This window comes from Pan paniscus, chromosome 8 (genome assembly GCF_029289425.2).
Source record: "Pan paniscus chromosome 8, NHGRI_mPanPan1-v2.0_pri, whole genome shotgun sequence".
NCBI classification, from domain to species: Eukaryota; Metazoa; Chordata; class Mammalia; order Primates; family Hominidae; genus Pan; species Pan paniscus.
Window position 1 is genome coordinate 2,118,764 of NC_073257.2, and position 26,816 is coordinate 2,145,579.

A 26,816-nucleotide genomic window follows, 5' to 3' on the forward strand; every position below is an offset into this window, starting at 1 on the left:
GTATATACATGGAAGTATCTACACCGCTATCTATATAAAGATGGAAAAAACTACACCGCTATCTGTATAAACATGAAAATATCTACACCGCCATATACTTATACATAGAAATATCTGTGCCGCCATCTGTATAAACATGGAAATATCTACACGGTCATCTGTGTATAGATGGAAATATCAACACCGCCATCTGTACAAACAAGGAAATATCTGCACCGCTATCTGTATAAACATGGAAATATCTACCCCGTGGTCTGTATAAACATGGAAATATCTACACCGCTATCTCTATAATCATGGAAATATATACACCATGATCTGTATAAACCTGGAAATATTTACACCGCTATCTGTATAAACATGGAAATATCTACATAGTTATCTGTTTAAATATGGAAATATCTACACGGCTATCTCTATAAACATGGAAATATCTACAATGCCATCTGTAAAAACATGGAAATACCTATACAGTCATCTGTATAAACATGGAAATATCTACACCACCATCTGTATAAACATAGAAATATCTACAATGCCATCTGTATACACATGGAAAAACTACACGGCAATCTGTGTATAGATGGAAACATCAACACTGCCATCTGTACAAACATGGAAATATCTACACCGCTATCTCCATAAACATGGAAATATCTACATTGCGGTCCGTATAAACATGGAAATATCTACACCGGTATCTGAATAAATATGGAAATATCTACAACACGATCAGTACAAACATGGAAATATTTACACCGCTATCTCTATAAACTTGGAAATATCTGCACCGCTATCTCTATAAACATGGAAATATCTACAAAGCCATCTGTATAAACATGGAAATACCTACACAGTCATGTGTAGGAACATGGAAATATCTACACTGCCATCAGTATAAACATGGAAATATCTACACTGCCATCAGTATAAACATGGAAATATCTACACAGCCATCTGTATAAATATGGAAATATCTGCAAAGGCATCTGTATAAACATGGAAATATCTGCACCGCTATCTGTATAAACATGGAAATACCTACACCACTGTCTCTATAAACATGGAAATATGTACACTGCTAAGTGTATAAACATGGAAATATCTCCACTGCTGTCTGTATAAACATGGAAATATCTACACCGCGATTTGTATAAACATGGAAATATCTACACCGCTATCTGTATAAACATGGAAATATCTACACATCTATCTCTATAAACATGGAAATAGCTACACCACCATCTGTATAAACATGGAAATACCTACAAAGTCATCTGTGTAAACATGGAAATATCTACTCAGCCATCTGTATAAACAAGGAAATATCTACAAAGCCATCTGTATATACATGGAAATATTTACACCACTATCTGTATAAAGATGGAAATAACTACACCGCTATTTGTATAAACAAGGAAATATCTACACCGCCATCTGTTTAAACATGGAAATATATTCACCGACATCTGTTTATACATGGAAATATCAACACCGCTAACTGTATAAATGTGCAAATATTTGCACGGCTATCCCTATAAACATGGTAATATCAACACCGCGATCTGTATAAACATGGAAATATCTACACCATGATATGTATAAACATGGAATTATCTACACCGTGATCTATATAAACATGGAAATATCTACACCGCCATCTCTATAAACATGGAAATATCTACACCCCTATCTGTATAAACATGGAAATATCTACACCGCCATCTGTATAAGCTTGGAAATATCTACACAGCCATGTGTACATACATGGGAATATCTACACCGCTCTCTATATAAACATGGAAAAACTACACTGCTATCTCCATATACATGGAAATATCTACACCGCCATCTACATAACCATAGAAATATCTGCGCCGCCATCTGTATAAACATGGAAATATCTACACAGTCATCTGTGTATAGATGGAAATATCAACACCGCCATCTGTACAAACATGGAAATATCTACAACGCCATCTGTATAAACATAGAAATATCTACACTGCCATCTCTAAAAACATGGAAATATCTACACAGTCATCTGAATAAACATGGAAATATCTACACCACCATCTGTATAAACATGGAAATACCTACAATACCATCTGTATACACATGGAAATATCTACACAGACATCTGTATAAATATGGAAATATCTACACGACCATCTGTATAAACATGGAAATATCTACACTGCCATCTGTAGAAAGATGGAAATATGTACACCGCTATCTCTATAAATATGGAAATATGTACTACGCCATCTCTATAAACATGAAAATATCTACACTGCCATCTCCATAAAGATGGAAGTATCTACACCGTCATGTGTATAAACACGAAAATATCTACACCACCATCTGTGTAAACATGGAAATATCTACACCGCTATCTGTATAAACATGGAAATATCTACACCGCCATCTGCATGTCCATGGAAATATCTCCGCCGCCATCTGTATAAACATGGAAATATCTACACGGCCATCTATGTTTAGATGGAAATATCAACACCGCCATCTGTGCAAACATGGAAATATCTACATTGCTATCTCTATAAACATGGATATATCTGCACTGCCATCTGTATAAACATGGAAATAACTATACAGTCATCTGTATAAACTTGGAAATATCTACACCGCGATCTGTATAAACATGGAAATATCTACACCGTGATCTGTATAAACATGGAAATATCTTCACCACAATCTGTATAAACATGGAAATATCTACACCACTACCTGTATAAACATGGTAATATCTACACCACCATCTATATAAACATGGAAATATCTACACCGCCATCTGTATAAACATGGAAATATCCACAATGCCATCTGTAGAAAGATGGAAATATCTACATCGCAATCTGTGTAAACATGGAACTATCTACACAGCTATCTGTAAACACATGGAAATATCTACACCGCTATCTGTATAAACATGGAAATACCTACACTGCGATCTGTATAAACATGGAAATATCTACACCGCGATCTGTATAAACATGGAAATATCTACACCGCTATCTGTATAAACATGGAAATATCTACACAGCTATCTCTATAAACATGGATATATCTGCACTGCCATCTGTAAAAACATGGAAATAACTATACAGTCAGCTGTATAAACATGGAAATATCTACAATGCCATCTGTATACACATGGAAATATCTACACATCCATCTGTATAAACATGTAAATATCTACACTGCTATCTCTATATACATGGAAATATCTACACCGCCATCTCTATAAACATGAAAATATCTACACTGCCATCTTCATAAATATGGAACTAACTACTCCGCCATCTGTATAAACATGGAAAAATCTACACCGCCATCTGTGTGAACAAGGAAATATCTACAATGCCATCTGTATAAAGATATAAATATCTGCACCGCGAGCTCTATAAACATGGAAATATCTACATCGCTATCTGTATAAACGTGGAAATACCAACACCGCTATCGGTATAAACATGGAAATATCTACACCGCCATCTGTATAAACATGGAAATACCTACATAGTCATCTGTATAAACATGGAAATATCTACACAGCCATCTGTATAAACATGGAAATATCTACACAGCCATCTGTATATACAAGGAAATATCTACACCGCTATCTGTATAAACATGGAAATAACTACAACACTATTTGTATAAACAAGGAAATATCTACAACGTGATCTGTATTAACATGGAAATATCTACACCGCCATCTCTATAAACATGGAAATATCTACACCCCTATCTGTATAAACATGGAGATACCCACAACGCTATCTCTATAAACATGAAAAAATCAACACCGCTATCTCTATGAAAATGGAAATATCTACACCGCCATCTCTATAAACATGGAAATATCTACACCACGATCAGTATAAACATGGAAATATCTACGCAGCTATCTGTATAAACATGGAAATATCTCCACTGCTGCCTCTATAAACATCGAAATATCTACACCACCATCAGTATAAAAATGGAAATACTTACAAAGTTATCTGTATAAACATGGAAATATCTACACCGCGATCTGTATAAACATGGAAATATCTACACCACTCTCTGTATAAACATGGAAATATCTACTCAGCTATCTCTATATACATGGAAATATCTACACCGCCATCTGTATAAACACGGAAATAACTACAAACTCATCTGTATAAACATGGAAATATCTACACAGCCATATGTATAAACATGGAAATATCTACACAGCCATCTGTATATACATGGAATATCAACACCGCTATCTGTATAAACATGGAAATAACTACACCGCTATTTTTATAAACAAGCAAATATCTACACCGTGATCTGTATAAACATGGAAATATCTACACCGCCATCTCTATAAACATGGAAATATCTACACCCCTATCTGTATAAACATGGAAATATCCACACCGCTATCTCTTTCAACATGGAAATAACAACACCGCTATCTCTATGAACATGGGAATATCTGCAACGCCATCTCTGTAAACATGGAAATATCTACACCACGATCAGTATAAACATGGAAATATCTACACTGCTATCTGTATAAACATGGAAATATCTCCACTGCTATCTCTATAAACATCGAAATATCTACACCGCCATCTGTATAAACATGGAAATACTTACAAAGTTATCTGTATAAACATGGAAATATCTACACCGCCATCTGTATAAACATGGAAATATCTACACAGACATGTGTATATACATGGAAATATCTACACCGCTATGTATATAAACATGGAAATAACTACACCGTTATTTGTAGAAACATGGAAATATCTACACCGCCATCTGCATATCCATGGAAATATCTGTGCCGCCATCTGTATAAACATGGAAATATCTACACGGTCGTCTGTGTATAGATGGAAATATCAACATCGCCATCTGTACAAACATGGAAATATCTGCACCGCTATCTGTATAACCATGGAAATATCTACACCGCGGTCTGTATAAACATGGAAATATTTACACCACTATCTGTATAAACATGGAAATATGTACACCGCTATCTCTATAAACATGGGAATATCTACACCGTGATCTGTATAAACATGGAAATACTTACACCACTATCTGTATAAAGATGGAAATTTCTACACCGGTATCTGTATAAATATGGAAATATCTACACCGCTATCTCTATAAACATGGAAATATCTACACTGCCATCTGTATAAACATGGAAATATCTACAATGCCATCTGTATACACATGGAAATACCTACACGGCAATCTGTGTAAAGATGGAAACATCAACACCGCCATCTGTACAAACATGGAAATATGTACACCGCTATGTGTATAAACATGGAAATATCTCCACTGCTCTCTGTATAAACATGGAAATATCTCCACCGTTATCTGTATAAACATGGAAATATCTACAGCACCATCTCTATAAACATTGAAATATCTACACTGCCATCTGTAAAAACATGGAAATATCCCCACAGTCATCTGAATAAACATGGAAATATCTACACCACCATCTGTATAAACATGGAAATACCTACAATACCATCTGTATACACATGGAAATATCTACAGAGACATCTGTATAAATATGGAAATATCTACACCGCCATCTGTATAAACATGGAAATATCTACACTGCCATCTGTAGAAAGATGGAAATATCTACACCGCTATCTCTATAAATATGGAAATATCTACAACGCCATCTCTATAAACATGAAAATATCTACACTGCCATCTCCATAAAGATGGAAGTATCTACTCCGCCATGTGTATAAACCCGGAAATATCTACACCACCATCTGTGAAAACATGGAAATATCTACAACGCAATCTGTATAAACATGGAAATATCTACACCGCCATCAGCATGTCCATGGAAATATCTACGCCGCCATCTGTATTAACCTGGAAGTATCTACACGGCCATCTGTGTATAGATGGAAATATCAGTACCGCCATCTGTACAAACATGGAAATATCTACACGGCTATCTTTATAAACATGGAAATATCTGCACTGCCATCTGTAAAAACATGGAAATACCTATACAGTCATCTGCATAAACATGGAAATATCTACAATGCCATCTGTATTCACATGGAAATATCTACACAGCCATCTGTATAAACATGTAAATATCTACACTGCTATCTCTATAAACATGGAAATATCTACACAGCCATCTCTATAAACATGAAAATATCTACACTGCCCTCTCCATAAACATGGAACTAACTACTCCGCCAACTGTATAAACATGGAAACATCTACACCGCCATCTGGGTGAATAAGGAAATATCTACAATGCCATCTGTAGAAAGATGGAAATATCTACACCGCTATCTGTGTAAACATGGAAATATCTACACCGATATCTGGAAAAACATGGAAATATCTACACCGCCATCTCTATAAACATGAAAATATCTACACTGCCATCTCCATAAATATGGAACTAACTACTCCGCCATCTGTATAAACATGGAAACATCTACACCGCCATCTGTGTGAACAAGGAAATATCTACAATGCCATCTGTATAAAGATATAAATATCTGCACCGCGAGCTGTATAAACATGGAAATATCTACATCGCTATCTGTATAAACGTGGAAATACCAACACCGCTATCGGTATAAACATGGAAATATCTACAACGCCATCTATATAAATCATGGAAATATGTACACCGCTGTGTCTATAAACATGGAAAAACCTTCACCGCTATCTCTATAAACATGGAAATATCTACACCGCTATCTGTATAAACATGGAAATATCTACACCGCGGTCTGTATAAACATGGAAATAGCCACACCGCGATCTGTATAAATATGGAAATATCTTCACCACGTTCTGTATATACATGGAAATATCTACACCGCTATCTGTATAAACATGTTAATATCTGCACCACCATCTACATAAACATGGAAATATCTAAACCGCCATCTATATAAACATGGAAATATCAACACCGCCATCTGTATAAACATGGAAATGCCTATACAGTCATCTGTGTAAACATGGAAATATCTACACCACCATCTGTATAAACATGGAAATATCTTCAATGCCGTCTGTATACACATGGAAATACCTACACGGCAATCTGTGTTTCGATGGAAACATCAACAGCGCCATCTGTACAAACATGGAAATATCTACACTGCTATCTCTATAAACATGGAAATATCTACACTGCGGTCTGTATAAAAATGGAAATATCTACACTGGTATCTGTATAAACATGGAAATACCTACACCATGATCTGTATAAACATGGAAATATATACACCGCTAGCTGTAAAAACATGGAAATATCTACATCGCTATCTCTATAAACATGGAAATATCTACACCACGATCTGTATAAACATGGAAATATCTTCAATGCCATCTGTATACACATGGAAATACCTACACGGCAATCTGTGTTTCGATGGAAACATCAACAGCGCCATCTGTATAAACATGGTAATAGCTACACCACCATCTATATAAACATGGAAATATCTACACCACCATTTGTATAAACATGGAAATATCTACAATGCCATCTGTAGAAAGATGGAAATATCTGCACCGCAATCTGTGTAAACATGGAAATATCTACACCGATAGCTGTAAAAACATGGAAATATCTACATCGCTATCTCTATAAACATGGAAATATCTACACCACGATCTGTATAAACATGGAAATATCTATACCGCGATCTGTATAAACATGGAAATATCAACACCGCTATCTGTATAAACATGGAAATATCTACACAGCTATCACTATAAACATGGAAAATCTACACCGCCATCTGTATAAACATGCAAATACCTACAAAGTCATCTGTATAAACATGGAAATATCTACACAGCCATCTGTATAAACATGGAAACATCTACACAGCCATCTGTATATACATGGAAATATCTACAACGCTATCTGTATAAACATGGAAATAACTACACCGCTATTAGTATAAACAAGGAAATATCTACACCGTGATCTGTACAAACATGGAAATATCTACAACGCTATCTCTATAAACATGGAAATATCTACACCCCTATCTATATAAGCATGGAAATATCCACACCGCTGTCTCTATAAACATGGAAAAATCAACACCGCTATCTCTATGAACATGGAAATATCTACACCGCCATCTCTATAAACATGGAAATATCTACACCACGATCAGAATAAACATGGAAATACCTACACCGCTATCTGTATAAACATGGAAATATCTCCACTGCTATCTCTATAAACATCGAAATATCTACAACGCCATCTGTATAAACATGGAAATACTTACAAAGTTCCCTGTATAAACATGGAAATATCTACACCGCCATCTGTGTAAAGATGGAAATATCTACACAGCCCTGTGTATATACATGGAAATAACTACACCGCTATCTATATAAACATGGAAATAACTACACCGCAATCTGTATAAACATAGAAATATCTACACCGCCATCTACATATCCATGGAAATATCTGCGCCGCCATCTGTATAAACATGGAAATGTCTACACGGTCATCTGTGTATAGATGGAAATATCAACACCGCCATCTGTGCAAACATGGAAATATCTACACCACTATCTGTATAAACATGGAAATATCTACACCGCTATCTGTATAAACATGGAAATATCTCCACTGCTATCTCTATACACATGGAAATATCTACACCGCCATTTGTATAAACATGGAAATTCTTACAAAGTTATCTGTATAAACATGGAAATATCTACACCGCCATCTGTATAAACATGGAAATACCTATACAGTCATCTGTGAAAACATGGAAATACCAACACCGCCATCTCTATAAACATGGAAATATCTACAACGCTATCTCTATAAACATGGAAATGAATACACTGCCATCTCTATAAACATGAAAATTACTACAGTGCCATCTACATAAACATGGAGCTATCTAGAGCCCCTTCTGTATAAACGTGGAAATATCTACATCGCCATCTGTATTAACATGAAAATATCTACACCGCCATCTGTATAAACATGGAAATATCTACAGGAGGAGCTGTATAAACATGGAAATAACTACTCCACTATCTGTATAAACATGGAAATACCTACACCGCTATCTCTATAAAAATGGAAATATCTACACCACTATCTCCATAAACAAGGAAGTATATAAACCGCTATCTCAATAAACATGGGAATATCTACACTGTTATCTCTATACACATGGAAATATCTACACCACTATTTGTATAAACATGGAAGTACACCACTATCTGTATAAATATGGAAATATCTACTCCACCATCTGTATAAACATGGAAATATCCAGACAGTCTTCTGTATAAACATGGAAATACCTACACTACCATCTATACAAACTTAAAAATGTCTACACTGCCATCTGTATACACATGTAAATATCTACACTGCCATCAGTATATACACGGAAATATCTACACCGCTATCTCTATAAACATGGATATATCTATACCGCCATCTGTAAAAACATGGAAATCTCTACAAAGTCATCTGTATAAACCTGGAAATATCTACAAGGCAATCTCTATAAACATGGAAATATCTACATCATTATCTGTATAAACATGGAAATATCTTCACCGCTATTTGTATAAAGATGGAAATATCTACACCGCTATCTCTATATAGATGGAAATATCTACCCCCATATCTGTATAAACATGGAAATATCTACACCGTTATCTCTATAAACATGGAAAAACCTGCAACTTCATCTGTATAAACTTGGAAATATCTACACAGTCATCTGTACAAACATGGAAATATCTACACAGCCATCTGTATAAACATGGAAATATCTACACAGCCATCTGTATAAACATGGAAATATCTACACAGTCATCTGTATAAACATGGAAATATCTACACCCCTATCTGTATAAACATGGAAATATCTACACCGCTCTCTGTATAAATGTGGAAATATCTACACCGCAATCTCTATACACATGAAAATATCTACACCGCTATATGTATAAACTTGGAAATATCCACACCGTCATCTCTATCAACATGGAAATATCCACACCGACATCTGTAAAAACATGGAAATATCTAGACAGTCATCCTTATGAACATGGAAATATCTAAAACTCCATCTGTATATACATGGAAATATTTACACAGCCATCTGTATACACATGGAAATATCCACACTGCCATGTGTATAACCACGGAAATATCTTCACCGCTATCTCTATAAACTTGGAAATAGCCACACTGATATCTGTATAAACATGGAAATATCTACACAGCCATCTGTAAAAACATGGAAATATCTACACAGTCATCTGTATAAACTTGGAAATATCTACATCTCCATCTGTATAAACACGGAAATATATACACTGCCATCTGTATAAACATGGAAATAGCCACACTGCTATCTGCATAAACATGGAAATATTTTCAACGCTATCTGTATAAACTTGGAAACATCTACACTGCTATCTGTATAAACATGGAAATATCTCCACCGCTATCTCTGTAAACATGGAAATATCTACAACGCTATCTGTATAAACATGGAAATATCTTCACCGCTATCTGTATAAACATGGAAATATCTACAGCGCTATCTGTATTAACATGGAAATATCTCCACCGCTATCTGTATAAACATGGAATGATCTACACGGCTATCTTTCTAACAATGGAAATATATACTCTGCAATCTGTATAAACATGGAAATACCTACAACACTATCTGTGCAAACATGGAAATATCTACACAGCTGTCTGTGTAAACATGGAAATATGTACACCGCTATCTGAGCAAATATGGAAATATCTACACCTCTATCTCTGTAAACATGGAAATATCTACACCGCTATCTTTATAAACAGGGAAATATCTACACCGCCAACTGAATAAACATGGAAATATATACACAGTCATCTGTTTAAACATGGAGATAACTACACCGCAATCTGTACAAACATGGAAATGTCTACACCGCTATCTGTATAAACATGGAAATATCTCCACCGCTATCTGAATAAATATGGAAGAATCTACACCGCTATCTGTATAAACACGGAAACATCTGCATCGCTATCTGACTACACATGGAAATATCTACACGGCCATCCGTGTAGCCACACCACAATCTGTATAAACATGGAAATATCTACATCGCTATCGGTATGAACAGGGAAATATCTACACTGCCATCTGTATAATCATGGAAATAGTCACACCGCTATCTGTATAAACATGGAAAATCTACACCGCCATCTGTATAAACATGTAACTATATACACAGTCATCTGTATAAACATGGAAGTAACTACACTTCTATCTGTATAAACATGGAAATATCTACACCGCTGTCTGTATAAACATGGAAATATCTACAATGCTATCTGTATAAATATGGAAATATCTACACCGCTATCTCTATAAACATGGAAATACCTACACCGGTATCTGTATAAACATGGAAATATCTACACCGCTATCTGTATAAATATGGAAATATCTACACCGCTATCTGTATAGACATAGAAATATCTACACCGCGATATATATAAACTCGGAAATATCTACACCGCTATCTGTATAAATATCGATATAATTACACAACTATCTCTATAAACTTGGAAATGTCCACACCGCTATCAGTATAAACATGGAAACATCTACATGGCTATCTAATAAACATGGAAATATCTGCACCACCATCTGTATAAACACGGAAATACCTACACAGTCATCTGTATAAACATGGAAACATCTACAACTCCATCTGTATTAACATGGAAATATCCGCACTGCCATCTGTGTACACATGGGAATACCAACACCGCCATCTGTATAAACATGGAAACACCTACACTGCTATCTGTATCAACATGGAAATATCTGCACCGCCGTCTGTATAAACCTGGAAATATCTCCACCGCCATCTGTGTAAACATGGAAATATCTCCACCGCTATCTCTATAAACATGGACATATCTACACCGCCATCTCTATAAACATGGAAATAACTCCACCGCTATTTCTATAAACATGGAAATATCTACACCGCCATCTCTATAAACATGGAAATAACTCCACCACTATTTCTATAAACATGGAAATATCTACACCGCTATCTGCATAAACATGGATATATCTACAAGGCCATCTCCGTAAACATTGAAATGTCTACACCGCTATCTCTATAAACATGGAAATATCTACATGGCTATCTCTATAAACATGGAAATATCTACACCACAATCTGTATAAACATGCAAATACCTACACCGCTATCTGTTTAAACTTGGAATTGTCTACACCGCTATCTTTATAAATATAGAAATATATACCCCGCTATCTCTATAAACTTGGAAATGTCTACACCGCTATCCCTATAAACATGGAAATATCTACATGGCTATCTCTGTAAACCTTGAAATATCTGCACCGCCATCTCTATAAACATGGAAATACCTACACAGTCATCTGTATAAACATGGAAATATCTACACCACTATCTGTATAAACATGGAAATATCTACGCCGCTATCTGTATAAACATAGAAATATCTACACGGCGATATGTATAAACTCGGAAATATCTACACCGCTATCTGTATAAATATGGATATAATTACACCACTATCTCTATAAACTTGGAAATGTCTACACCGCTATCTGTATAAACATGGAAACATCTACATGGCTATCTAATAAACATGGAAATCTCTACACCACCATCTGTATAAACATGGAAATACCTACACAGTCATCTGTATAAACATGGAAACATGTACACCTCCATCTGTAGTAACATGGAAATATCCACACTGCCATCTGTATACACATGGGAATACCTACACAGCCATCTGAATAAACATGGAAATATCTACACTGCTATCTCTATAAACATGGAAATACCTACACCGCCATCTGTATAAACATGGAAATGTCTACACTGCTATCTGTATCAACATGGAAATATCTGCACCGCCGTCTGTATAAACCTGGAAATATCTCCACCGCCATCTGTGTAAACATGGAAATATCTCCACCGCTATTTCTATAAACATGGAAATACCTACACCGCTATCTGCATAAACATGGATATATCTACACCGCCATCTCCATAAACATTGAAATGTCTACACTGCTATCTGTATAAACATGGAAATATCTACACCGCCATCTGTATAAACATGGAAATACCTACACAGTAATCTGTATAAACATGGAAATATCTACACCACTATCTGTATAATCATGGTAATATCTACACTGCCATCTGTATAAACATGAAAATATCTACACAGCCATCTCTATAAACACGGAAATCTCTACATCGCTATCTGTAGAAACATGGAAATAGCCACACTGCTATCTGTATTAACATGGGAATACCTACAACGCCATCTGTATAAACATGGAAATATATACACCTCCATCTGTATAAACATGGAAATATCTACACTGCCATCTGTATACACATGGAAATATCTACACAGCCATCTGTGTAAACATGGAAATATCTACACCGCTATCTCTATGAACTTGGAAATATCTACACTGCTATCTGTATAAATATGGATATATGTACACCACTATCTCTATAAACATGGAAGTACCTACACCACTATCTGTATAAACATGGAAATATCTACACCGCTATCTGTATAAACATGGGAATACCTACATGGCTATCTCTATAAACATGGTAATACCTACACAGCCATCTGTATAAACCTGGAAATACCTACACAGTCATCTGTAGAAACATGGAAATATCTACATCGCTATCTGAATAAACACGGAAATACCTACACTGCCATCTGTAAAAACATGGAAATATCTACACAGTCATCTGTATATACATTGAAATATCTACACCTCCATCTGTATAAACATGGAAATATCTACACTGTCATCTCTATACACATGGAAATACCTACGAAGCCATCTGTATAAACATGGAAACATCTACACCGCTGTCTCTATAAATTTGGAAATGTCTACACAGCTATCTGTATAAACATGGAAATACCTACATGGCTATCTCTCTAAACATGGAAATATCTACACCGCCATCTGTATAAACACGGAAATACCTACACAGTCATCTGTATAAACATGGAAATATCTACACCACTGTCTGTATAAACATTCAAATATGTACAGAGCCATCTCTATAAACATGGAAATATCTACTTCACTATCTGTATAAACATGGAAATAGCCACACTGCTATCTGTATAAACATGGAAATAACTACACCGCCGTCTGTAAAAACATAGAAATAAATACACAGTCATCTATATAAACATGGAAATACCTACACCTTCATCAGTATAAACATGGAAATAACTACACTGCCATCAGTATACACATGGAAATATCTACACAACCGTCTGTATAAACATGGAAATATCTACACCGCTATCTGTATAAACTTGGAAATATCTACACCGCTATCTGTATAAATAACAATATATCTACACCGCTATCTCTATAAACATGGAAATACCTACACCACTATCTGTAGAAACAATGGAATATCTACAGTGCTACTTCTATAAACATGGAAATATCTACACCACTATCTGTATAAACATGGAAATATCTACACCGTGATCTGTATAGACATGGAAACATCTACACCGCTATCTGCATAAACATGGAAATATCTACACCGCTATCTGTATAAACATGGAAATATCTACAACGCTATCTGTGTAAACATGGAAATATCTACACAGCTGTCTGTGTAAACATGGAAATATCTGCACCGCTATCTGTTTAAAGATGGAAATATCTGCACCGCAATCTGTGAAAAGGTGGAAATATCTACACTGCCCTCTGTATACACCTGGACATATCTATACAACCATCAGTATAAACATGGAAACATCTGCACCGCTATCTCTATACACATGGAAATACATACACCGCTATCTCTATAAACATGGAAATACCTACACCGCTATCTGTAGAAACATGGAAATATCTACACCGCTATCTGCATGAACATGGAAAGACCTACACTGCCATCAGTATAAAGATGGAAAAATCAACACCGCGAGCGGAATAAACATGGAAACATCTACACCATCTGTATAAACATGGAAATACAAACACCACTATCAGTATAAACAAGGAAATATCTACACTGCCATCTGTATTTACATGGAAATATCTACACAGCCATCTCTATAAACATGGAAATATCTACACTGCTATCTCTATAAACATGGAAATACATACAATGCTATCTGTATAAATATGGAAATATCTACACCGCTATCTGTATAAACACGGTAATATCTACACCGCTATCTGAATAAACATGGAAATATCTACACCGCTATCTGTATAAACATAGAAATATCTACACCGCGATATGTATAAACTCGGAAATATCTACACCGCTATCTGTATAAATATGCATAAAATTACACCACTATCTCTATAAACTTGGAAATATCTACACCGCTATCTGTATAAACATGGAAACATCTACATGGCTATCTAATAAACATGGAAATCTCTACACCACCATCTGTATAAACATGGAAATACCTACACAGTCATCTGTATAAACATGGAAACATGTACACCTCCATCTGTAGTAACATGGAAATATCCACATTGTCATCTGTATACACATGGGAATACCTACACAGCCATCTGAATAAACATGGAAATATCTACACTGCTATCTCTATAAACATGGAAATACCTACACCGCCATTTGTATAAACATGGAAATATCTACACTGCTATCTGTATCAGCATGGAAATATCTGCACCGCCGTCTGTATAAACCTGGAAATATCTCCACCGCCATCTGTGTAAACATGGAAATATCTCCACCGCTATCTGTATATACATGGACATATCTACACCGCCATCTCTATAAACATGGAAATAACTCCACCGCTATTTCTATAAACATGGAAATATCTACACCGCTATCTGCATAAACATGGATATATCTACACCGCCATCTCCATAAACATTGAAATGTCTACACCGCTATCTGTATAAACATGGAAATATCTACATTGGTATCTCTATACACATGGAAATACCTACACCGCCATCTCTATAAACATGGAAATATCTACACCACTATCTGCATAAACATGGAAATATCTACAACTCTATCTATATAAACATGGAAATATCTGCACCGCTATCTGCATAAACGTGGAAATACCTACACCGCTATCTGTATAAACCTGGAAATATCACCACCACTATCTGTATAAACATGGAAATATATACAACGCTACCTGTGTAAAAGTGCAAATGTCTACACAGATATCTTTTTAAAGTTGGAAATATCTACAGCGCTATCTGGTAAAGATGGAAATATCTACACCAAAATCTGTGCAAAGATGGAAATATCTACACCACTATCTGTGTAAACATGGAAATATCTACACCGCTATCTCTATTAACATGGAAATATCCACACCGCTATCTGTATAAACATGGAAATATCTACACTGCTATCTCTATAAACATGGAAATATCTTCACCGCCATCTGCATAAACATGCAAATATCTACACAGTCATCTGTATAAACATGGAAATATCTACAACACCATCTCTATAAACATGGAAATATCTACACCGCCATCTGTATACATATGGAAATATCTACACAGCCATCTGTATAAACATGGAAATATCTACACCTCTATCTCTATAATCATGGAAATGTCTACACGACCATCTCTATAAACATGGAAATATCTTCACTGCCATCAGTATACACATGGAAATATCTACACAGCCATCTGTATAAACATGGAAATACCTACAACACAATCTCTATAAACATGGAAAAGCCTACACCACCATCTCTATAAACATGGAAATATTTACACTACCATCTGTATACACATGGAAATATCTACACAGCCATCTGTATAAACATGAAAATATCTACACCGCTATCTCTGTAAAGATGGAAATATCTACACCTCAATCTGTGCAAAGATGGAAATATCTACCCCGCTATCTCTGTAAACATGGAAATATCTTCACCGATATCTGTATAAACATGGAAATACCTACAACGCTGTCTGTATAAACATGGAAATATCTACACCGCCATCTGTATAAACATGGAAATATCTACACTGGGATCTGTATAAACATGGAAATATCTAAACCGCCATCTGTATAAATATGGAAATATCTACACCGCAATCTCTGTAAACATGGAAATTACTACAACGCTTTCTGTAAAAACATGGAAACATCTACACCGTTATGTCTATAAACATGGAAATATCTACATCGCCATCTATATAAACATGCAAATATCTACACAGTACTCTGTATAAACATGGAAATGTCTACACCACCCTCTCTATAAACATGGAAATATCTACACTGCCATCTGTATACACATGGAATTATGTAGAAAGCCGTCTGTATAAACATGGAAACACGTACACCGCTATCTCTATAAACATGGAAATGCCTACACAGCTGTCTGTATAAACATGGAAATATCTACACCGCAATCTCTATAAACACGGAAATATCTACACAGCCATCGCTATAAACATGAAAATAACTGCACCGACATCTCCATATACATGGAAATAACTACACCACCATCTGTAAAAACATGGAAATATCTACACCGCTATCTGTATAAACATGGAAATATATACAACGCTACTTGTGTAAAAGTGGAAATATCTACAGCGCTATCTGGTAAAGATGGAAATATCTACACCACAATCTGTGCAAAGATGGAAATATCTACACCACTATCTGTGTAAACCTGGAAATATCTACACCGCTATCTCTATCAACATGGAAATATCCACACCGTTATCTACATAAACATGGAAATGTCTACACTGCTATCTGTGTAAATATGGAAATATCTAAACCGCAATTTGTGCAAAAATTGAAATATCTACAGCGATATCTCTGTAAACATGGAAATATCTACACCGCTATCTGTATAAACATGCAAATATCTACACAGTCATCTGTATAAACATGGAAATATCTACACCACCATCTCAATAAACATGGAAATATCTACACAGATATGTCTATAAACATGGAAATACCTACACAGCTATCTCCGTAAACATGGAAATATATACACAGCAATCTCTATATACACGGAAATATCTACACCGCTATCTGTATAAACATGGAAATATCTACAACACTATCTGTATAAACATGGAAATATCTACAGTGCGAGCTGTATAAACATGGAAATATCTACACCGCTGTCTGTATAAACATGAAAATAGCAACACCGCTATCTGTATGAACATGGAAATATCTACACCACTATTTCCATAAACATGGAAATAACTACACCGCCATCTCTATAAACTTGGAAATATGTACACCGCTATCTGCATAAAAATGGAAATACCGACACTGCTATCTCTATAAACATGGAAATATCTACACCGCCATCTGTATAAACATGCAAATATCTACACAGTCATCTGTATAAACATGGAAATATCTACAACACCGTCTTTATAAATATGGAAATATCTACAACGCCATCTCTATAGACATGGAAATATCTACACAGCCATGTGTATAAACATGGAAATATCTAAACCTGTATCTGTACAAACATGGAAATGTCTACACCACCATCTCTATAAACATGGAAATATCTACACTGCCTTCAGTATACACATGGAAATATCTACACAGCCATTTGTATAAACATGGAAATATCTACACCACTATCTCTATAAACATGGAAATGCCTACACCACCTTCTCTATAAACATGGAAATATCCACACTACCATCTGTTTACACGTGGAAATATCTACACAGCCATCTGTATAAACATGAAAATATCTACACCGCTATCTGTGTAAAGATGGAAATATCTACACCACAATCTGTGCAAAGATGGACATAGCTACACCGCTATCTGTATAAACATGGAAATATCTACACCGCCATCTGTATAAACCTGGAAATATCTACACCGGATCTGTATAAACATGGAAATATCTAAACCGCTATCTGTATAAATATGGAAATATCTACACCGCCGTCTGTATAAACATGGAAATACCTTCACCGCTTTCTGTAAAAACATGGAAATAACTACACCGTTATCTCTATAAACATGGAAATATCTACACCACCATCTGTATAAACATGCGAATACCTACACAGTCCTCTGTATAAACATGCAAATATCTACACAGTCATCTGTATAAACATGGAAATATCTACAACACCGTCTTTATAAATATGGAAATATCTACACCGCCATCTCTATAGACATGGAAATATCTACACAGCCATGTGTATAAACATGGAAATATCTAAACCTGTATCTGTACAAACATGGAAATGTCTACACCACCATCTCTATAAACATGGAAATACCTACACTGCCTTCAGTATACACATGGAAATATCTACACAGCCATCTGTATAAACATGGAAATACCTACAACACTATCTCTATAAACATGGAAATGCCTACACCACCATCTCTATAAACATGGAAATATCCACACTACCATCTGTCTACACGTGGAAATACCTACACAGCCATCTGTATAAACGTGAAAATATCTACACCACTATCTGTGTAAAGATGGAAATATCTACACCACAATCTGTGCAAAGATGAACATATCTACACCGCTATCTGTATAAACATGGAAATATCTACACTTCCATCTGTATAAACCTGGAAATATCTACACCGGATCTGTATAAACATGGAAATATCTACACTGCCTTCAGTATACACATGGAAATATCTACACAGCCATCTGTATAAACATGGAAATACCTACAACACTATCTCTATAAACATGGAAATGCCTACACCACCATCTCTATAAACATGGAAATATCCACACTACCATCTGTCTACACGTGGAAATATCTACACAGCCATCTGTATAAACATGAAAATATCTACATCGCTATCTGTGTAAAGATGGAAATATCTACACCACAATCTGTGCAAAGATGAACATATCTACACCGCTATCTGTATAAACATGGATATATCTACACTGCCATCTGTAAAAAGATGGAAATATCTATTCCGCGAACTGTATAAACATGGAAATATCTACACCGCTATCTGTATAAACATGGAAATACCAACACCGCTATTTGTATAAACATGGAATTATGTTCACCGCTATCTGTATAAATATGGAAATATCTACATTGCTATCTCTATACACATGGAAATACCTATACCGCCATCTCTTTAAACATGGAAATATCTACACCACTATCTGCATAAACATGGAAATATCTACACCTCTATCTGTATATACATGGAAATATCTACACTGCTATCGGTATTAACGTGGAAATACCTACACCGCTATCTGTATAAACCTGGAAATATCTCCACCGCTATCTGTATAAACATGGAAATATATACAACGCTACCTGTGTAAATGTGGAAATATCTACTCAGATATCTTTGTAAACTTGGACATATCTACAGCGCTATCTGGTAAAGATGGAAATATCTACACCACAATCTGTGCAAAGATGGAAATATCTACACCACTATCTGTCTAAACATGGAAATATCTACACTGCTATCTCTATAAACATGTAAATATCCACACCGCAATCTGTATAAACATGGAAATATCTACACTGCTATCTCTATAAACATGGAAATATCTACACCGCCATCTGTATAAACATGCAAATATCTACACAGTCATCTGTATAAACATAGAAATATCTACAACAACATCTCTATAAACATGTAAATATCTACACCGCCATCTGTATACACATGGAAATATCTACAAAGCCATCTGTATAAACATGGAAATATCTACCCCTCTATCTCCATAAACATGGAAATGTCTACACCACCATCTCTATAAACATGGAAATATCTACACTGCCATCAGTATACACGTGGAAATACCTACACAGCCATCTGTATGAACATGGAAATACCTACAACACTATGTCTATAAACATGGAAATGAATACACCACCATCTCTATAAACATGGAAATATCTACACTACCATCTGTATACACATGGAAATATCTACACAGCCATCTGTATAAACATGAAAATATCTACAGTGCTATCAGTGTAAAGATGGAAATATCTACACGACAATCTGTGCAAAGATGGAAATATCTAGAAAGCTATCTCTGTAAACATGGAATTATCTACACCGATATCTGTATAAACATGGAAATATCTACACGGCCATCTCTATAAACATGAAAATATCTACACCGCCATCTCCATACACAAGGAACTAACTACACCGCCATCTGTAAACATGGAAATATCTACACCGCTATCTGTATAAACATGGATATATCTACAAGGCCATCTGTAAAAAGATGGAAATATCTATACCGCGAGCTGTAAAACATGGAAATATCTACACCGCTATCTGTAGAAACATGGAAATACCAACACCACTATCTGTATAAACATGGAAGTATCTACACCGATATCTGTATAAACATGGAAATATCTACATTGCTATCTCTATACACAAGGAAATACTTACACCGCCATCTCTATAAACATGGAAATATCTACACCACTATCTGCATAAACATGGAAACATCTACACCGCTATCTGCATAAACATGGAAATACCTACACCGCTATCTGTATAAACGTGGAAATATCTACACAGCTTCTGTATGAACATGGAAATACCAAAACCGCTATCTGTATAAACATGGAAATATCTACACCGGGACCTGAATAAACATGGAAATACCTAAACCACTACCTGTATAAACATGGAAATATCTACACCTCTATCTCTATAAACATGGAAATATCTACACCGCTATCTGTAACAACATGGAAATGTATACACCGTTATCTCTATATACATGGAAATATCTACACCGCCATCTGTATAAACCTGCAAATATCTACACAGTCATCTGTATAAACATGGAAATATCTACACCACCCTCTCTATAAACATGGAAATATCTACACTGCCATCTGTATACACATGGAAATATGTACAAAGCCATCTGTATAAACATGGAAACATCTACACCGCTATCTCTATAAACATGGAAATACCTATGCAGCTATCTCTAAAAACATGGAAATATCAACACCGCAATCGCTATAAATACGGAAATATCTACACCGCCATCTCTATAAACATGAAAATATCTACACTACCATCTCCATAAACGAGGAACTAACTACACTGCCATCTGTATAAACATGGAAATATCTGCACCGCTATGTGTATAAACATGGATATATCTACACTGCCATCTGTAAAAAGATGGAAATATCTATGCCGCGAGCTGTATAAACATGGAAATATCTACACCGCTATCTGTATGAACATGGAAATACCAACACCGCTATTTGTATAAACATGGAAGTATGTACACCGCTATCTGTATAAATATGGAAATATCTACATTGCTATCTCTATACACATGGAAATACCTATACCGCCATCGCTATAAACATTCAAATATGTACACCACTATCTGCATAAACATGGAAATATCTACACCTCTATCTGTATATACATGGAAATATCTACACCGCTATCGGTATAAACGTGCAAATACCTACACCGCTATCTGTATAAACCTGGAAATATCTCCACCGCTATCTGTATAAACATGGAAATATATACAACGCGACCTGTGTAAATGTGGAAATATCTACTCAGATATCTTTGTAAACTTGGACATATCTACAGCGCTATCTGGTAAAGATGGAAATATCTACACCACAATCTGTGCAAAGATGGAAATATCTACACCACTATCTGTGTAAACATGGAAATATCTACACCGCTATCTCTATAAACATGTAAATATCCACACCACTATCTGTATAAACATGGAAATATCTACACTGCTATCTCTATAAACATGGAAATATCTACACCGACATCTGTATAAACATGCAAATATCTACACAGTCATCTGTATAAACATGGAAATATCTACAACACCATCTCTATAAACATGGAAATATCTACACCGCCATCTGTATACACATGGAAATATCTACAAAGCCATCTATATAAACATGGAAATATCTACAACTCTATCTCTATAAACATGGAAATGTCTACACCACCATCTCTATAAACATGGAAATATCTACACTGCCATCAGTATACACATGGAAATACCTACACAGCCATCTGTATAAACATGGAAATACCTACACCACTATCTCTATAAACATGGAAAGGAATACACCACCATCTCTATAAACATGGAAATATCTACACTACCATCTGTATACCCATGGAAATATCTACACAGCCATCTGTATAAACATGAAAATATCTACAGCGCTATCTGTGTAAAGATGGAAATATCTACACGACAATCTGTGCAAAGATGGAAATATCTACAAAGCTATCTCTGTAAACATGGAAATATCTACACCGATATCTGTATAAACATGGAAATATCTACACCGCCATCTGTATAAACCAGGAAATATCTACACCGGGATCTGTATAAACATGGAAATATCTAAACCGCTATCTGTATAAATATGGAAATATCTACACCGCCATCTCTATAAACATGAAAATATCTACACCGCCATCTCCATAAACATGGAACTAACTACACCGCCATCTGTATAAACATGGAAATATCTAAACCGCTATCTGTATAAATATGGAAATATCTACACCGCCATCTCTATAAACATGAAGATATCTACACCACCATCTCCATAAACAAGGAACTAACTACACCGCCATCTGTATAAACGTGGAAATATCTACACCGCTATCTGTATAAACATGGATATATCTACACTGCCATCTGTAAAAAGATGGAAATATCTATACCGCGAGCTGTATAAACATGGAAATAGCTACACCGCTATCTGTATAAACATGGAAATACCAACACCACTATCTGTATAAACATGGAAGTATCTACACCGCTATCTGTATAAACATGGAAATATCTACATTGCTATCTCTATACAGAAGGAAATACCTACACCGCCATCTCTATAAACATGGAAATATCTACACCACTCTCTGCATAACATGGAAATATCTACACCACCATCTGTATAAACATGGAAATGTCTACACCGCTATCTCTATAAACATGGAAATATCCACACCGGTATCTGTATAAACATGGAATTATCTACACTGCTGTCTCTATAAACATGGAAATATCTACACCGCCATCTGTATAAGCATGCAAATATCTACACAGTCATCTGTATAAACATGGAAATATCTACAACACCGTCTCTTTAAACATGGAAATATCTACACCGCTGTCTGTATAAACATGGAGATAACAACACCGCTATCTGTATAAACATGGAAATATCTACACCGCTGTCTGTATAAACATGGAAATATCTACACCACTATTTCCATAAACATGGAAATACCTACACCGCCGTCTCTATAAACTTGGTAATATCTACACCGCTATCTGCATAAACATGGAAATACCTACACCGCTATCTGTATAAACATGGAAATATCTACACAGCTATCTGTATGAACATGGAAATACCAAAACCGCTATCTGTATAAACATGGAAATATCTACACCGGGATCTGAATAAACATGGAAATATCTAAACCACTACCTGTATAAACATGGAAATATCTACACCGCTATCTCTATAAACATGGAAATATCTACACCGCTATCTGTAAAAACATGGAAATATATACACCGTTATCTCTATATACATGGAAATATCTACACCGCCATCTGTATAAACCTGCAAATATCTACACAGTCATCTGTATAAACATGGAAATATCTACACCACCCTCTCTATAAACATGGAAATATCTACACTGCCATCTGTATACACATGGAAATATGTACAAAGCCATCTGTATAAACATGGAAACATCTACACCGCTATCTCTGTAAACATGGAAATACCTACACAGCTATCTCTAAAAACATGGAAATATCAACACCGCAATCTCTATAAATACGGAAATATCTACACCGCCATCTCTATAAACATGAAAATATCTACAGCGCCATCTCCATAAACATGGAACTAACTACACTTCCATCTGTATAAACATGGAAATATCTGCACCGCTATCTGTATAAACATGGATATATCTACACTGCCATCTGTAAAAAGATGGAAATATCTATACCGCGAGCTGTATAAACATGGAAATATCTACACCGCTATCTGTATAAACATGGAAATAACAACACCGCTATTTGTATAAACATGGAAGTATGTACACCGCTATCTGTATAAACATGGAAATATCTACTGCTCCTACTCTGCTATTCTAGCCATGAATCCCTCTGGGGCCCCTTCCTCCTATGGCGCTTGTGAGGATGAAATGAAATAAGCTCTATGAAGTGCCCAACAGTGACCAACACTGAATAAAATACAGCCACCATAGGTGGCCTTCCCTTATGTTCACCAAACTCCTGATAAGTTATTCGGTGATATTTTAATCTTAATATTTTATGTAGATTATACATTCATCTGATTCAAAATGCAAAAGGTATAAAAGCGTATATAGTTAAAAGTTTCCCAACCCACTACCATTTATCTCCCTGGAGGCAACTGTTTCCAGATTTTTGAATATCCTGAAAGAATATCATATGTATGGAAAAGAAAGATTATATATTTATATGCATCTGTGTATGCATTTTCCTATGAGAGGCTCACAAAGTCTCCTTGAAGAGATATCATTATTACAAATACCCCTCAATTTACAATGGGGTTATATTCCAATAAACTTATGAAAATATTGTAAGCTGAAAATGCATTTAATACACTTAACCTACTAAACATCATAGCTTAGCTCGGCCTACCTTAAACACTCACATTAACCTACAGTTAGGCAAAATCATCTAACAGAAAGCCCATTTTATATTAAAGTGGGCTTTGAATATCTCATGTAATATAATGAATACTGTACTGAAAGTGGAAAACAGAATGGTTGTATGAGTACTCAAAGCACAGCTTCTGCTGAATGTGTATTGCTTTCAAACTATCTTAAAGTTGAAAAATCGTAAGTCAAAATATTCTAAGTCAGGAATTGTTTGTACTTCTACTTTACATGATGAAATTGAGCCTTGAAAAGATTAAGTGACTCGCCCAAGGTCACACTGGCAGTTAAATAGTGAAACCTGGATCCAAATTGTTCAGTAACTACATGTATTGTCTTGAAATTTGAAAAAGAGGAAGAGGAATTAAACTACTACATTGAAGGACTATTTTAGGCATAGAAGAAGCATATGCCTTCAAGTCCAAGTGATTGCGAAAAGCCCACTTGCCCCAAAATATGTCTCCTGGTCATAGGAAATTCCACCATTTCAGATTTTTACCTGGGGATTTAGAGTAATCTGCTGTTTTCCTAGAGCTCCCCTAAAATAGAAATAGAAAATTTTGGAAGGCTAAATATATGCTAACATTGGAAAACTCATTTTCTCCCCTTCGTAAGGCAAGGTACTGAAGGAGGGGGCCCTACGGGCTGTGCAGGGACATCCTGGAGGCATGGGGAGAAGAAACTGAAAGGCAAGTTTGTATGGAACAAAGAATACCGATCTCAGGATTCTCCCTTGAACCTGCCCTAACTTTGTTCAAATAGACTTAGCCACTGACCTGCTGTCAAAAGACCACAGCCAATCTGACTTGTTTTCAATATAATGATGAATATTGATTTGGTCCCTTCATCCAACATTCTCAGCTGGATCTTTTTTGACCAAGGATATACATTACTAGGTGAGTACAGGCAGTTAATTC